General features: G+C 44.6%; 1 protein-coding gene across 1 annotated transcript in view; it reads right to left on the bottom strand.

Moving 5' to 3' along the window:
- The window catches only part of LGI2 (leucine rich repeat LGI family member 2), a 376,870-nt gene that overhangs the window by 338,382 nt on the left and 22,620 nt on the right, over positions 1-15,868 (bottom strand). The window lies entirely within an intron of this gene.

Here is a 15,868-nt window from a genome sequence, read left to right as displayed (position 1 = left end):
GTCGTAAACATATTTTGTAATACAGCTTTATTTGTCGGTAAAATGATGTATATAATTACACATTATAATTGATAACCAGAAGGAATCTTTCCTTTCTTGTGCACAGCTCTGGGGATGCACGCAAAATGTATGGAAGTCTGACTTCATTGCTTATGCATGAATCAATGTGCATTGGTCCTTTCTTTATGTTTTGTAAATACACGTTAAAATGGTGGATTTGTTTGTTGCAAACTTGGCTTATGAAAAAGACTGTGCCAGTCGAAACACGTCACCAATAGCATCTATTTTGCTTACATGGACCCTGGTGTGCGAGTCTTATTCTTGCTGGGGAAGAGCTCACTGGATTATTATACATTTACAGCCAGGTTCCGACACCCGGAACTCGAACCAATCCCGAGAGGAGAGGAGCAGGTGCTGGTCGGAAGCTTTCATACAATATTTATATGTATATATACATATACGTCCTCGAAACAGGTGGCTGCTGATGTGCTACCAAATCACCTGTGGTGCAGTAATGGTGAGTAGTCCTCCAAATCCTCACGTAAATGAAGAAACTCTCATTTTCACAATGTAGAAAAACAAGCATGGCACTCCGAACATGGATCCTTAAGTATGTTTATTGAGGGTAAGTGCTAGTGAACGTGTTTCGGTTGCCGCTTGCAACCTAGTTCACGACAGAGAAGCACCATTACACATTCCTTTTTTAACCCCTTCCATGCTGATGACGAGCTCAGCTCAGCTCGTCATCAGCGTTACCTACCGTGTGCTGATGACGAGCTGAGCTCGTCATGTAACGCGGTAATTACAAAAATGCCGCACATAGCGGGAAAAACGGCCGCACGCATGCGGTTAACATGTGATCAAACCTTGTAAATAGAAACTAACAAGTGTACTACACATTCTATTGCAATAGTCATTCTGGGAGACAATGGAAGTCAATCTGTGTATTCATTGTAACAGTCCTTCATGACATTGCCATCGCAACATGTATTCAAGCGGATATACCACAACACGCAAAGAATATCAAACAATAAAGTGCAAGTGCTATACTTCAATTAAACAGAGATTATACATCATAAATATCCAAAGCACGTGCTGTTATAAGCGCTTAGCAAATAATATCGAAGGATAATATACTCCAAATTATATGCATCAGATAGACAAAAATTATACATCATACATGTCCAAAGCAAGTGCCATATTAGTGCATAGGTACCCAGTAATTACCTTTTTGACGCAATATTACCCCAGGGATCACCACCTCACTGGGGCTTCTTTAAAAATCAATGTGGGGAGGCCCGTACAGCCTCCCCTGCTACCCCAGGGACCACCACATCCCTGGAGCTTATTTATTTATAAATGGTGGACCTCTCAGACCCCCACAGCCCCGGTGACTGCCAGCTCCCCAGGGCTGTTTCTTAAAAAACAATGCGGGGAGGCATGAGGAACCCACTTACAGCCCAAGGGCCGCCACCTTCCTCAGGCTTTAAGAAAAATAAACACAGGGGGGCTGTGTGGACTCACCCACAGCCCTGTGGACTGCCACCTACCCGGGGATTTTCTTACACTGAATGTGGGGGGGCACATGGACCCCCCGCAGAAGACTACCACCTCCCTGGGACATCATTTAAAAAGGTGGGACCCAGAATGAGCACACCTCCTGGAGTCAATAATGGTGATGGGGAACGCCACCCCCAGGGCTGGCTCCTGCTATGTCCCGGGGTGCCCTGAGACATAGTTGGTTGCTCTGACTTAGTGGGAGCTTTGACAGCTCTCGCCTAGTCAGGGCAAACACTCTGCTGTCAGAAAGGCTGGGTCCCGGGGGATGGGGTCCCCAGGGCTGAATTTAGCCTAAGGAGAGGGGCTGTGCAGCTTCCTTCCCCATTCAAAAGAGGCCTTGCTCTGGGGAATGGAGGACCCGGGGCCCAACTCCACCCAGGGAAGGTGGGCCATGCGGCCCCCCTCCTGTAATAAAATGCTGGACCAGCAAGTCACCAGAGGCCCACCCCCTTTTTTCACTACTCTGCAAACACGCCTCCTGGCGCACCGCTGGTTGGGATGAAGTCACCTTGGCTGCAGAGATTCTTTGGGGGCCAACAAGCCCTCCAGTTACCTCTAGTAGTCCAACATAGTAGGACTGCTGAGAGGTCTTCGGAGTCCACACCCCCTTTTTCCACCACTCTTTAAACATGCCTCCTGGGACACTGCTGGTTAGGGTATGAAGTATTTTTCGATGCTGATGGTTCTTGAGGGCCCGGAAGCCTTTCTGTTACCTCCAGTAAGTCTTACACTAAAAGATTCCTGAGAGACGGGAGGAGACCCCACCCCCTTTCTCCACCACTCTGCAAATCTGAGTACAAGTTAAAAAAAAAAGGAAATTCACTTAAATACCAAAGGGTACAGGGAGGTTATAGTTAGGAAATAACATTTGAAAAACCTTAGAACTTCACTCAAAAAACCAAAGGTTACAGGGTTGTTATAGTAAGGAAATAGAATTTAAAACACCTTAGAAATTCACTGAAATAACAAAAGATTACAAGGAGCTCAGATTTTACTCGTACAAAAGCAATGAAATTCATGAGTTATAGTTACCTGAGCTATAACTTTAACTTACACTGCTGCAAGGTTGTGCATTTTGTATGAGTGAAATCTGAGTCCAACTACAACAACCCTGTAATCTTGGATTATTTCAGTGAATTTCTAAGGTTTTCAAATTTCTATTTCCTAACTATAACAACCCTGTAACCTTTAGCTTTTTAGGTCAATATATATATATATGAATGTGTGTGTGCCCCTTTACCTCTTCTTCTTAATCCTATAAAACCTTACCTCCCTTTACCTCTACCCTCCCCTAAACCTTAAAAACTTCCCTTTACCTCTACCGTCTCCTGACCTCTAAACATTCGTCCCACCCTTACCCTCCAGCTGGCCATAAAGCCAAAAAAGTACCTCGCTTAACCTCTACCCTCCTCTGAACCCTAAAAATCTCTACTACCCTTTACCTCTACTTGCCCCAAAATCCTAAAACCCTTTAACTCCCTTTATTTCTACCCTCACTTGAACTCTAAAAATATCTGCCAACCTTTACATCTACCTTCCCCATAACCTTTAAAAACCCTTATTCCTTTTGCAAAGGCCCAGCTTATACCCTATAAACCTCTTACTCACCCATTAATCTCTTGCCTGCCTTTACTTCTTTCCTTCCCTAAGCCCTAAAAATCTCACACTATTCTTAACCCATCCTTTAGCCGAAAAATTCCTTATGACCCCTTAACCAACCCACGAAATATAATTTTTTTGTAATGACATACTTTAGCTATGGCAGTAAAAGCTACACCACATCTGACATATTTAGAATGGGTGTGAACTCGGGGAGTTTCACTCTGCAGAATACCGCAAAGTTACATAAAAACTCAGCGAGATTCTACAGAGTTCCGCAAGCAGGTGGAATTGGCATGTTGTGGTAAATAAATAAATAATACCCTATTTTTGACTAAGCATATAGTATAACAGATAGCTCAATAAATAAGAGTCAAGATTCGAGGTAGTAGGAGTTTCTGCAGGTTTATTACAGCATAAGGACAGGATCAGGACAACCTGCATAGGAACAGAGTGACAGGGCCCAGCAGGACAACTGGGGCCCAGCAGCTGCCGGGGCTTGATCTGGGATGAGCGCGCTAACATTTAATAACAATACATTGACTTATATACATAGCGCAAACACATAGCATTACATTGCAGTAGGCGTAACAGTGGGTGGAGCAGAAGGCGGGACGCGTAGCAGTCGCGAGAGATAACAGTAAAAGTAGGTATAACTGGGAGTATACATAGACATGTGATGCAAACGTAACAGAATATGTCATGAATGGGCGGAAACTTTGGAGGGGGCTACCTAAGGAGCCGGGACCTCTAACCTAATGGTGCGCGAAAATTGGCAATGGCGTGTTACTAGGAGAAGCTGGGGGCTATGAACTCTGTGCTAGGAGCAGAGACTAGAGTCTGGAGGGTCGGAGCGACATGTACCTAAACCCTATCTGGTATCTGATGTTTAGGGAACATGTTGATATAAACTAGGAGTCATGAAGGGAAAGGCTAACTTGATTCTAAGGCTGGACCATGCATTATTCTACATGTAGTGCGTGATGAAGAATACTAAATGACCATTAAATACAGTATTTCTCTAACATGGAGACGAGAAGGCTAGACAATGACGGAAACTATTGATGCAGTTCAGTAGCTTAGGAATGCAGAGAAGAAGGACTGAACTGATAGCTGGAATCATAACATACTCTTGGCAGACTCAGAGGCAGAGCCAAGCTACACCGGGCACTGCGAGGCAGGAAGTAAGTGAAGGGTCGAGGATACAGGTGGGGGCTGTACCGCTCCTTAACGAGGCTTCAGGAGACAGGAGCTGAATCCAGGGTCCGGGCCCTTTTGAGGCCTGGAAACGGGGACTTTATAATGGAATAACGTGCACACTGGGAAACGTGGCAACATTACTTTACATAGGCCTGATATTCGTAGTATTCACGAAGACTGGAAACTAGCATACTAAAGGTGGACACAACTGGAATTGCGTCATTAATCGGACATGGGGAATAACATATGCATATTGGTCATGCACACATAACATATGATGGATGAGGCGTAGGGACACAGAACATGGCAAAATTTACTTTTCCACATTCCCTCCTTGTCACTACGTTTCCATCAGGAAACATCAATATTCATGATACCGTCTATCATTTCATACAGTACCATTTGCTCGTCTCGAATTATCCTGGAACGGGACTTAGAACGGGGATTGGGACTAGGAATACAAGAGGTAGCACAAATGCCGCAAATCGCAGGGCCACATTGTATACAGAGGCAGCAGCTAAATATGATCGCTACTGCAATACCTAGAAAGGACAGGACTTTCCATCCCCATGCGGAAATTATATTCCAGAACCAACCAGACCATGTCCAGGGGCCTGGATCTTGGTGTAACAGATGGGCAATTTTATGGAGTCTGGTTATAGCTGAATAAACAGACGGCGCGTTATTTGGAATGAAAATGCAGCAACTAGATCCGATGACTCTACAGGCCCCGCCCCTATCGGCCAGTATGACGTCAAGGACGAGACGATTTTGCAAAACGACAAATCTCATAGCAGATTGTTCTTCGGTTAGGTTACCTAGAGCAGAGGCAGTCTCATTTACTACAGCTTCAAGGGTTCTTGTTAACCTACGGATCAGTTTACTATTCTGGACAGGTCCTACAAAGAAGAAGAAACCTTTATTGAAATCTGTATACTGTTCTAGAGTAGTTTCAGTATAATCGACAATTGGGGACTCCCTTCTGTGTCTAATGTGTACTAGATGTGTGTTTCTGTGATAATCAGATGGGGCTAGGAAAACAGGTGGCAGTAGGAAAGCAATGTAACAGGTTCCCTCCCAATCGAGGGGCAGACGGACATATGCAGTTTGACCACAAATAAAATAAGAATGACGTGAAGCTTTGAAAACAGATTTCCCACTGTTACTATACTTGATAACAGCAGTACATTCACTATGTCCTACGTGTACAGAACCATAATTACGGACACATAATTCGCCTTTGACAGGTAGTACTGAAATAGCAGGTAAGTCTGGAGTAGTATTAGACTGAACATTCAGGACCATGAAATTCGACGAATAATTACCTAAATTATATACTTCGTTTTCTAGATCTAAACCTGTTCTGTGGGGAAGACCTTGCTTGTCTGGGAAACAAGTACTGTTAAGAAAAGACATATCTGTTGAGGATGACGTTAACGTGGACCATGCTCCACACGAACCATTATGTGAGAATGGATAAGGAAAGAGTGGCAGAACTCCCTTCGGTGTCTGGAAAGGGGGGAGTCGACCACACACCCAACAATTAGTGGCATTGCTGGTCTGGTGTGAATAATGTAACATACGGATGAAAGAATTGTTGCGCATAGCAAGGCGGTAAGAATATTCGTGAGGAGGCAGATCACTAAACGTGTGCTCTACTGTAGCATTAGCAGACATATTTACATGAGGAACTGGAAAATACAGATAGAATGCATAGCTGATGCAGGAAATCATTATGCTGATGAATAATATGAAACTCAGAAAAACGATACATCGGTTTGCGTTTAGACTGACTCTCTCACTATGGGGGTCTATTTTATACATGTCAGAAACAGTCTAACCGTTTCACCTAGGGGAGGACTTATACAATCAAACTGACTGACTTATTTTACTAGACCTGAGCTTTAACTTATACTCCTGCTGCGGAGTTTTCTCTAACAAGGAAGGGGTTGTAATAATGTCTTTTGCGGGACAGTCCTTTAAAACAATGTCTTGACAGTTTTTAAAATCCTGGGAATCCTGGGAAATGTTCTTGGAGACGGGTTTCAATCCATTGAAAAGTTTTACATGAGAAAGATGGACCCACCCCTTCCTGCCTTCCAACTTGACGGCAGTACGGGTGGTCAAGAGGACCTGACGTGGCTCCTTCCAACGTGGTTCCAGCGGACTTGATCTGTCAAAATTTCTGATCATCACCAAGGAGCCTGGAACGATCTCGTGCGGTGCCACCTCGGTATTGTCTGGAAATGCGGCGGCAACCTGTGAACGACATGAGTTGAGGGCAGACATCAAGGAAGCTAGGTAATCTGTCAGCATATTACATGAAACATCGGTAATACTTCGGGGTCTAGGAGTACCCCACATGTTAGGGGGGCGGCCGAATACGACCTCATACGGGGACAGACCTGATCTGGAATGTGCGACCATGCGCATATAAAATAAAGCGACTGGCAGAGCTACTAGCCAGTCCACACCTTTTTCCTTACAGACTTTTGCAATGCGGATTTTCAGAGTCTGATTATGTCTCTCGACCAGACCGGCTGCTTCAGGATGGCGTACACAATGAAACTTCCACTGGTACCCTAACAAAAGGGAAACGTGCTTCATGAGTTCAGATGAGAATGGCTGACCGTTATCAGAATATACGACTCTAGGGAGTCCGTATCTAGGGAAAAATTCACGAACCAACTGCTTGGCAGTGGTCGCGGCTGTGTAATCTGGGACTGGATATGCTTCTGTCCATCTGGACAAAGCGCATACAACTACAAGGACATACTTGAGACCTCGACATCGCTCCATCTGAATATAATCCATCTGGAGGACCTCAAAAGGGTGGTCAGGGGGCTGGAAACCACCTTGTTCCACCGGGACACTTTTACCTGGATTAAACTGACAACATATCATACAGGTACGGACTTTCTGCTTGGCTGCAGCTCGTAAATGCTTGTTGAACCAAATGTTCTGGATACTGTCTAACATAGCTTTTTCTCCTAAATGTGCTGGACTATGTGCGGTATTGATAATGACTTGAACCATAGAGTCGGGGAGAAACCATGTGGCTCTACCCTTCGTTAACCATCCTTGATCTGTCTGGACCCCTCCTTGTTCAGACCATTTCTTGATTTCATCGGGAGTAGCATGTAACTGGATATCTATGACGTCTTGTGTGGGGTCCTTAACTGTCATGCATGTAATCGGATCTGGAGTATGTGTCATGTTAACTGGAATGTCTGGAGTCTGTGCTGTAAGCTTGGCTGTGCGGTCTGCTAGATCATTACCTTGGGAAATAATGTCAGTAACTTTCGTATGTGCTTTGCATTTCATGATAGCGATGGATGCCGGTAAATGTATGGCATCTAACAGGGCTTGAATAAGGAGACCATGCTGAATCTTGGTTCCATGAGAAGTCATGAAACCTCTCTCCTGCCAGAGCACTCCGAAGTCGTGTACAACTCCGAATGCGTAACGTGAATCTGTGTAAACATTAACTTTCAGGTTCTTGGCGTGTATACAGGCTTGTGTCAGAGCAACTAGCTCTGCTGCTTGAGCGGACAGGGTATCAATACGGTGTGTTTCGATAACTTCGGTGTCAGTAGTCACTGCATACGCGGCGACTAGTTCTCCTGTACTAGTTCTCATACATGAACCATCCACATAAAGTGTCAGGTCAGGATCTGGTAACGGAATGTCTGTCAGGTCTTGTCTTGGCTTTGTCGTAATATTAACTACTTCCACACAGTCATGTGGGTCAGAATTTGAACTAACTGATGGTAACAGTGTAGCAGGATTCAGGACGTTGCAGCGTCTAATTTCTATGTGTGGCTGGAACAGTGTCAATTCATAACCCGTTAAACGTGCAATGGTCAAGTGCTGAGTTTGTGTTCGGTTTAAGAGAACTTCCACGGAATGTGGAACTTGTACTGTCAGGGAATGTCCTAAAACTATGGAATCACTTTGTCTGATAGCTAGTGCTGTGGCTGCAACTGACTTGAGGCACGCAGGCAACGCCTGGGCGACTGGATCTAATGTGCTCGAAAAATAAGCACAGGGCTTGTATTGTCCTGCTTGATCTTGTGTGAGAACAGATAATGCTGTACCTTCGCGTTCAGTAACGAAAAGTGTAAAAGGCTTACTGTAGTTCGGTGTAGCTAGAACTGGAGCTTGACATAGGGCTTTCTTTAACTCGTTGAAACTAAGTGTATGTTCAGATGTCCAAGGGAGGACAGTCGACACGGCTGCCTCCTGTGTCGTTAACTGTATCAGTGGCTTGGCTAGAAATGCATACTGGGGAATCCATTGTCTACAATAAGAAGTAAGGCCGATAAAGGCACGTACCTCCTTCTGGGTTCTGGGCTGGGGAAGACTCGCTATTAACTGGATACGGTCGGGTGTCAACTGCCTACCCCTCTTGGACAGCAAGTGTCCTAAGTATACCACTTGCTGGACACAGAATTGAAGCTTCGAAGGTGACACCTTGTGCCCCATCTCGGCTAGAAAATACAGAACTGTAAGTGACGCTCGTTCGCAGTCACGTTCAGAACGGGCTGTGATCAGTAGATCATCGACATACTGGAGCAGGGCAGTGTCAGTTGGCATGTGAATGTTGTCTAGTTGTCTCTTAAGTGCTTGACTGTAAATACTAGGGCTTTCTGTGAAACCTTGAGGAGCGCGTGTGAACATATAGCTCCTTCCATTTAAACAAAATCCGAAAAGAAACTGGCTGTCTGGATGAATTGGAACACTAAAAAATGCATTCTTAAGGTCTATGACAGTGAAAAACATGGCTTCGTAATCAATAGCGGTTAACAGGGAAGAAATATCTGGGACAACTGGGTACTGAGGAATAATACATTTGTTAAGCTCTCGTAAATCAATCACTAATCGATATACTGGGGGTGCATTTGGATCAGTACGTTTCATGACTGGAATGATCGGAGAATTACATACATTGGAGTCAGTTTCTACAACTACTCCTTGAGCCATGAGCTCATCTATAATTTTGGATAAGGCTGCTACAGCCTCAGGTGGCAATCTGTACTGTCTGATTCGGGGTAACACTACACCTGGTTTGAGAGTCACACGATGGGGTGTGATTTGCATGTAACCTACATCAGTTGGACCTTGCGCCCATAAGTGCTGCGGAACATTAGACAATCTTGAATCAAAATCTCGTAATACATAGTGACCCTTAAAGTCACGTAGGAACAGACGTATTCCCTCTGGGGAACAGCAAATAACTGCACCTAATTCTTTCAGTGTCTTAATGCCTAACAGGTTTTCTGGACATGACTTAGTAAGTAACAGATCAGTAGTACGGGACAATGGACCTACTTCTAGAGTGACTGGCTTTGATATCTCGTTAACGATGGGTTTTCCTGAAAATCCAAGGGAAACATTTCTTGAGCCTGAGAGCGGAGCCCCTGGAACTTCGGCATGACTAATTGTGGTCCTACTTGCCCCTGTATCAATCAAAAACTTTCTGTCTTTCCCTAATACTTGACTGTGAACATAGGGACCTTCTTGATCTACAGGTATCTCGATGAGAGGCAAGCCTACCTCCCTCTCTAGGCTGTTTCATGAATATGGCTGGTACTCTGGATACTCAGACTGTGCATACTGGTACATCTGCGATGTGACATGCTGTGTTGCAGCTATAGGCTGCGGTGCGGGAACTGTCTGTTGTGCATTCTGTGACTGAGGAATCTGTGAAACTTGTTCTTGTCTAGGCGGACGTGGTCTTTCTTTAGTCTTACCAGTAGCTATGTTGTGTTTCAGGACTGCACACTCATTTATAAAATGACCTGGCTGTTTACAATAATTGCAGTTCCCTTTAACGGGAGCTGCAGGATGACTGGCTTGATTCGGACCCCTCTTCTGACTGTCTTGAGGAACAGATTGTGCAACTAGCACTTTCATTTTCGTGTCTTTCATACGTTTTCTTTCGTGCTCTTGCTCTTCTCTGATTCTATTCTGGTGGTACTGGAGCATCTGGAGCATCTGGGACGGAGTATTTGCTTGCCAGGTGCTTTCGACTTTCAAAACTCGATTTTTAATTTGTGGACTTGAATTCTCGACTAATTTAGTAACGAATAGGTGAGGGTATGACTCACTACTTGTCTTGAGACCACTATTGATACTGAAACATTTCTCAAATCTAGAATAAAAATCACTAATATCTTCATCTTGTTTCTGTTTACAGGCTGAGATTGCATCCCAGTCTTCTTTTCTCGTTGTCAATAATCTGGGTAAAACTTGAATCAATAATTCTGGTAATTCTTTACATTTATCTCCAAGACCGGTACCTGGTACTCGTGCCTTGTCTTCAGCTTCTAGAGCTGTCCAATCGATCTTTTTCTCTCCCACCTCCCATTCTTTTTCCTTTAACTTTTCATACACCCCTGCGGGCAGCAGGACTTTTAACATTTTAATGATATCTGGGTAAGTGTATTCTCCCATACGGAGCATGTCTTTTAATTCTCTATGGAACCCTGCTGGATCTTTGTCATGACAGGGAATTAATTTCTTCATTTCAAGAAGTTCCATCTTTGAAATCGGAGTGTATACAAACACTCGTTGCATTTCGCCACCCGTCCCTCTGACTGGGTGGACTTCTCGTAACGGATTCTGTCTGTCTATGTAGAATGGCTTATTTTCTGGGGGTGAGACATGAACAAAATGCGGGTTCAGGAACGTTCTATATTTGTGGCGCTGTTCTAGAATGACACTAATTAAATCGGTACCTAGACCTCTCCATCTATACTGGAGTAACTCGTTCAGGACATCGTGTAACGGGCCTGGATCAGAGTGCTGACCCTCATACAGAGTAATGAGGTACTGGATCATATACATACCCACCAGTCGTTGCTCGGCTGGGGGCAGTTTCAGAAACATTTGTGCCACTATTTCGTCTGGAAAAGTGGTAGAATCAGTAATCCATCGGACTGCTGATCGGGCTAGTTCTTGTTCATGCATAGTACTTAATTCGCTATAACCGATTCGTGATTTCAGAATGTGATCGGTAGCTTGAAATACTTGCTCTAGAGAACCTTGTTCTGGTGCTGGATGATGAAAAATAGACTTGTGTTCTAGACGTAAATGGCGATCTGGAAATCTGGATTTTCCTACATACGCTATTCTGTCGGAATTCTCGTCTTCCTCTTCAGGATCAGAGATACTTTCTTTCTCGCTTACTTGTGCTGCTTTACGCTGTTCGTGTAACCTTATTATTTCTTTACGAATTTTCTTGTACATACTCTCCATGGCACTGACGGTCTTGTGCTTACCCTCGGCTATATTATCACTCCACCTTGTCAGGATTCTCATTTCGGCGGGATCTTTAGACGGGTAATCTTGTTCTCTTATTAGACAATTGATCAGGAACTTTAATATCATGAGCTGGATCTCGGCTTTCCTTTGAGACATAATCTCGCCAATACTTTCTGGATCATCCCCTGTACGGATGAAACGATATATTCTGTCTAGATCTTCTTTCATATTCGGTAAGGTGACTAGATACTCGGTCACCCTCCTTACACGTAAGGAATATAAAACCATATTATACTCGCCTGCGACCGGATCATAGACACATTCGTTAAGGGCTTGTCTGATTTCTGTGACAGACTTATTACTTTTAGGAGTACGCTGTAATGCTTGAGCATGTAATTCGAGTGCTGATAAACGTTTGTGTGGCGGTGGGGTTTGAGGAGTAGCTCCTCCTGCGGCCCCTAGACTGGAGTCGTCTACTGAGGCTCTACGTCCTGGCAGAGTGGGAAATGGAACTGTAGGCTGGACCGGGGGTACCGTAACAGGTACTCCGGTGTCTGGAGGAGCGGGAAGTGCCTGATTTGCAGGGACTGGCGGAGCGCGAACAGGATTTGCATATTCGGGGACTGTGTCGTCCAGATAGGACGAAATAAAAATATCAGCTGCGGTCGGTTTGTGACGTAGCTTGGTCGGAATTAATGGTGGCGGGAAATTACTAGATGCCTCTGGGGTCACTTTTGGCAAGCCTTCGGCAAGGAGAGGATACATACCCTTAATAAGGGCATGCCTCTGTCTGTCTGACTGTTCGGCTTTGACTTGTTCACCTATCTCGATTAATTCTCTTTCTTGGGCTCGTTCTTGGGATTCTCTACTTAACTCTGACTTTCTGACTTCCTTTTCGGTTCTTTTATGAGCTTCTTTACGCCATAACTCGATGGCATCTTTCTGTGACTGTCTGGCTTTCTTTTTCCATAATGCTTCTTCTACTCGCATGATACATTCGGCATCCCATGTACCCGATACGGGCCATCTATACTTTTCTTCTAACTGTTTGGTATACTCTACCCATAAATCTAGATACAGTATGGCGCTTATGCCATGTTTCTGATACATAAAATGACCTGGACTGTCCCTAGGTGGGACAGGAACCGCTTCCTCTAACAGACCCTTTCTAGTTTTTAACTGTCGTAATCTTGAAAAGAGCGGCATTGTAAACTTGAATCGGAACACAATACAATACACGAAGAACAATAACAATTGGGAAAACAATTCAGGCATACCACGACATTGGAAATACATTAAACAATATCATAACATAACAGTTCGAACAGAATATTACCTGAAAATACTGAGAACAGAAATACAAGAATTTTCTCGAGAACGGAACAGACTAGAATTACTGGATGCACTGCTGTAACAGTACGGAACATACCGGTCCCATAAAGGGACGCATCAAGACCCGTATCCACCTAGGTGAACACTTCGTTTGTGAGTCTGGGCACCACCAACCCACGGACCAGGAGTCAATTTAGATTGGTCCTGTCTAGATACTACCCCAGCAATGGTACTCACCGGGCAGCACGGAACGGAAAGCCTCGGACGGGACTGGACTGCTACGACGACGGACTTCGGACTTCGGACTTCAGTTACGGGTGGGCCTCCGGATACCTCGGACCTTGGACTCTCGGCTTGGGCTCTGGTCGGGACTCGCCGCGTTCCTCCACCGTCTCGTTTGGATGCTGGACCGCCTCCTCCGTCTCCTCCGTGGGCCTGAGGGATACTTGAAGCAGAAATATCTGCACGTGGCCGGTATGGTTCCGTCACGGCTGCAGAGGGTCAGGGGGTCGGCGTGGCTTCACCGACGCGTGGGGAAAGGGCAAGTCCCTATTCGGGCGCCATTATGTGGTAAATAAATAAATAATACCCTATTTTTGACTAAGCATATAGTATAACAGATAGCTCAATAAATAAGAGTCAAGATTCGAGGTAGTAGGAGTTTCTGCAGGTTTATTACAGCATAAGGACAGGATCAGGACAACCTGCATAGGAACAGAGTGACAGGGCCCAGCAGGACAACTGGGGCCCAGCAGCTGCCGGGGCTTGATCTGGGATGAGCGCGCTAACATTTAATAACAATACATTGACTTATATACATAGCGCAAACACATAGCATTACATTGCAGTAGGCGTAACAGTGGGTGGAGCAGAAGGCGGGACGCGTAGCAGTCGCGAGAGATAACAGTAAAAGTAGGTATAACTGGGAGTATACATAGACATGTGATGCAAACGTAACAGAATATGTCATGAATGGGCGGAAACTTTGGAGGGGGCTACCTAAGGAGCCGGGACCTCTAACCTAATGGTGCGCGAAAATTGGCAATGGCGTGTTACTAGGAGAAGCTGGGGGCTATGAACTCTGTGCTAGGAGCAGAGACTAGAGTCTGGAGGGTCGGAGCGACATGTACCTAAACCCTATCTGGTATCTGATGTTTAGGGAACATGTTGATATAAACTAGGAGTCATGAAGGGAAAGGCTAACTTGATTCTAAGGCTGGACCATGCATTATTCTACATGTAGTGCGTGATGAAGAATACTAAATGACCATTAAATACAGTATTTCTCTAACATGGAGACGAGAAGGCTAGACAATGACGGAAACTATTGATGCAGTTCAGTAGCTTAGGAATGCAGAGAAGAAGGACTGAACTGATAGCTGGAATCATAACATACTCTTGGCAGACTCAGAGGCAGAGCCAAGCTACACCGGGCACTGCGAGGCAGGAAGTAAGTGAAGGGTCGAGGATACAGGTGGGGGCTGTACCGCTCCTTAACGAGGCTTCAGGAGACAGGAGCTGAATCCAGGGTCCGGGCCCTTTTGAGGCCTGGAAACGGGGACTTTATAATGGAATAACGTGCACACTGGGAAACGTGGCAACATTACTTTACATAGGCCTGATATTCGTAGTATTCACGAAGACTGGAAACTAGCATACTAAAGGTGGACACAACTGGAATTGCGTCATTAATCGGACATGGGGAATAACATATGCATATTGGTCATGCACACATAACATATGATGGATGAGGCGTAGGGACACAGAACATGGCAAAATTTACTTTTCCACAATGTCGTGCAGATCTTTAGCACCTGGAGCTTGTTTCATGTTGCAAAATCAGCACAACAGCACCATACGGCCTATAAGAGGGTCCTGCTACTTTGCTGCTGCCTCTATTAGATTTTCTACTTGAGCAGAAACTTTCTCACCGTGAGCAGCAGCTTTCTCAACGTGAATGGTTGTGACTCCCCACGACCACCCGCGTGAGAACATCTTGCCGGGTAACTTCCTAGCACCCAAAAATCACATGAGGTGACTCCGACTCTCACTCGACAACATAACGTTGGTGAGCCGTGTGCAAGAAAACCTATGCCATGCAGTGGTTGACGGAGTTCGCCGGAATTCTGCATTACAAGCGTAATGCGGAGTGAGCAAAACTTTGCGTAATCCATCGGCGGAGCAAAATGTATTGCCCACCCCTTTTATTTAGACTCTCTCTCATGCCTGCGAACACTAAGAAAGAATTTCCAAGGCACAAGCTCAGTGTCTAGAAGCCTAGAATATGTATATCTCTTTTGAGTGCTTTTACACCTTTCTCATGAGAAAGTTGTACACTTACAATCATATCAGAGCTTTATCATATGTATTCCATTTGTGCCTGCATACAAAAGTCTATAAAAACTCCATGTATTGGAGGGTTAGCATTAGATACTCACTTCTATGAGAGGTAACCCTTGTCGCTTTGCATTGTAATATCACTCTTTGCACATTCTTCTGTAATAAATGCATTTGTACTTCAAGCAGACATGTAAGTCTATTTGTCTGCGACACCTACATCTGTTTTTTCCACTCCTAAAACAATTCTCTGGAAAAACCAGTTTCACCACTACTTAATAACACTAACGAGTGTTGGGAAATACCAACTACTCTGTAGATCTTAAGCCAAAAGTGTAATCTATGCATGTAAATATCTGATATCCCAATTTTGTGCATATAACTCATCTTCCTGAAAACTCAAAGGGAAGATGGGGTTTGTTTACTGGAACCTCCTTTCTGTCCCCCTTTCTATTTACATCACAATGATAAAGCATTTATAGTATGCAAAAATTACTGTTACTCACTCAACCAATTGGTTTAGACATCGTTTCCTAAGTTCCCTGGTAACTTCACTCCTGTAATATGCCAACCC

The sequence above is a fragment of the Lissotriton helveticus genome, chromosome 2_2, assembly GCF_964261635.1.
Source record: "Lissotriton helveticus chromosome 2_2, aLisHel1.1, whole genome shotgun sequence".
NCBI lineage: Eukaryota > Metazoa > Chordata > Amphibia > Caudata > Salamandridae > Lissotriton > Lissotriton helveticus.
This window is presented reverse-complemented; position numbering and strand designations above follow the sequence as displayed.